The following is a 2,985-nucleotide window of genomic DNA, read 5'->3' as shown; positions in this document are numbered from 1 at the left end:
AAAGTATTCATTTCCGAGAAAAGTTGTACTGACATAAAAGTTGCGTAATTAAATTTGCTACAATATCGAATTAGTTAAAAATTTAAAAAATAGTCACCCTTGTTGCAAAATAGCAATAATAGCGAAACAACCATACAAAAACAAGTATTTGCATTTTACGATTTTCAACCATTTATGCTAGACTTAGGACCTTCATATTTCACCCAAAAAAACTTTATGATACAGTAAAACAATATCATAAATTTCATTAAGATCGGTTCAATAGATTTTGCAAAATAAATTTTGCAATCCAGCTTTCGCAAAAAAAATTCATTTTTTCAAAATGTTACAGGACTGAAAATAAAGCAGATAACAAGTTGAAATTTCTTTTGCTTATAGAAGTGTACTGTAGCTTTCATTTGCAATTTTGCAAAATTAAAATAAATTAACACCACGGCGTCAGGAAATTTTTTAAATAAATATTAATTATTGGTGCTACGCGCAGGACAGCGGATAGTTTGCTGATTGGGCATTCCAATGACCTTTTATAATGATTGATACATTTTAATTTTTATTACATTTCGATATTCAAATAAATTTGTTTATTGCAAAATAAAAACACATACTTTGTCATTTGAAATAACACTTTTATTAGCAAAAACTTTCTTTGTTCATATATTTTAACTTAGAGAATAAAAGTTTATTATTTTTAAACATATGCAATTGTTTAAACAATATTTCACAAACAATAATAAAATTAGGTTGATTTTTGTGGAATTAAAATATTAAAATACAACAAAATATAGAGTAAGAAAATAATATATTAGATAAAGATTGGAAGAAATTTTGGTGGAAATCAACTTGTGTGAATCGAACACCGCTGTCCTGCGCGTAGCACCAAAACTTAATGTTTATTTAAAAAAATACCTGACGCCGTGGTAATTAATCGATTTTAGTTTTGCAAATTGCAAGTGAAAGGTACAGTACACTTCTATAAGCAAAAAAAAAATTCAACTTGCTATCTGCTTTATTTTCAGTCCTGTAACATTTTGAAAAAATGAATTTTTTTTTGCGAAAGCTGGATTGCAGAATTTATTTTGCAAAATTTATTAAACCGATCTTAATGAAATTTACAGTATTGTTTTATTGTATCACAAAGTTTTTCTGGGTGAAATATGAAGGTCCTAAATGTAGCACAAATGGTTGAAAAACGTAAAATGCGAATACTTGTTTTTGTACGGTTTTTTCGCAATTATTGCTATTTTGCGACTAGGATGACTATTTTTTAAATTTTTAACCAGTTCTATATTGTAGGAAATTTAATTACGCAACTATTACGTCAGTCCAACTTTTCTCGGAAATGAATAGTTTTAAAGTTATAATCAAAAAACGAAGAAAAACATAGAATTTTTCCTTCATTTTTTTTGCATTTTGATTATTTAAACAATGTTCCGGACCTTTTTGAGAGGGAGGATAACTCAAATATTATTATTTGATTTATTTTCAAGCAATTTCTGCAAAAAAATTTGAGTCACTTCTCAACGTCCATCTCAAAACAGATGCGGCCTGGACTAATACGGGATGTTGAATTTTTGCTTACAAATTGACGATTTATTTATTGCTCTAAAACCGGTTGAGATATGCAAATGAAATTTAGTAGGTTTTAAGAGAAAGTTATTGCGCATTTTTTGACGTACAATTAAAAATTTTATACTCACCACTGGCGTTCATACGGGTCATACTACCCGGTCATGTTACCCGTATGCACGCCAATGGTGAATATAAAATTTTCAATTGTACGTCAAAAAATGCGCAATAACTACCTCTTAAAACCTACTAAATTTCATTTGCATATCTCAACGTTTTAGAGCAATAAATAAATCGTCAGTTTGTAAGAAAAACTTTAACAAACCGTATCTCGGAAACGAAGCATTTGCGGACATATGTTTACAAAGCAAACGGTCAATATTTTTTCATGTAGAATTACCCCTTCAAGTTTATCGCACTAATTTAGAAACACCCTGTATTGATGAAGAACATGGCTAGTTGTTAAAGTACCTAACTTTTTTATCATCCCACATAAGCGAATGAATCAAAAAGTAGAATGTTAAGAAAACCTGAGGCTATAGTTGGGTTTTAATTTCAGAATTTTATAAATGCTAGAATATTCCATAGGGTGTTTCGAACTTTTAGAAAAAAAAACCCAGTTTGATTGGTACACCCGGTATACAATGTAAATTTACCTGTCTAGCAACAATATTAATCCAGCGATATTGTTAAAGAACAAGGCTATAACATATTAAAAAAATCACTTAAATCGGACAACAGGTTTAGGAAATACGAGCCATCAAATAAGACCCATTTTGTGGGGTGTCCGTTTTTCGTGCCAGTGAGTGTATGTGCACACCACCTGTGGTTAACATCCTTCAAAATCATATCCAGGTACCAAAACTTGAACAGCCAGTGTACCCGATTTTTTAGGGGTAATACATACGGTATATACCCTATTCCACGAACATACGCCTGTTTTGGATTACTTCGACAACGAATATTTTACTGTGCAAAATAAGAAGAACGAAAGTAAATTGCAAATGACATTGTTGTTTATTGGAATAATTATTAGCGCCATTTACTTTCGTACTTCTTATGTTGCACAGTAAAATATTCGTTGTCGAAGTAATCCAAAACAGGCGTATGTTCGTGGAATGGCCCATAATAATGTTTAAATGCGTTTTTCTCAAAACTTTATTTTTGTGAGTTAGTGGATTTTCCCAGTACGCCCACGATATATTTATTGGTTGATTTGTTAGGAAGGTGTCTAAAATTATTTCGTGATAAAATTTTACAGAAATTAAACTAATACACAGGGTGATTTTATAAAATTAATAAAATTGATGAAAATGGGATAAAATGTAATGTACCGGAATTTTGACTCGTTACACCACGATAAGTTACAAGTAGAGTTAGCGACTGAACTGATTGTTATATTTTCAATTTTACAGTTGT

Source organism: Diabrotica virgifera, chromosome 5 (assembly GCF_917563875.1).
Source record: "Diabrotica virgifera virgifera chromosome 5, PGI_DIABVI_V3a".
NCBI classification, from domain to species: Eukaryota; Metazoa; Arthropoda; class Insecta; order Coleoptera; family Chrysomelidae; genus Diabrotica; species Diabrotica virgifera.
The sequence above is the reverse complement of the archived record's forward strand: the minus strand, read 5'-3'. Positions refer to the sequence as shown.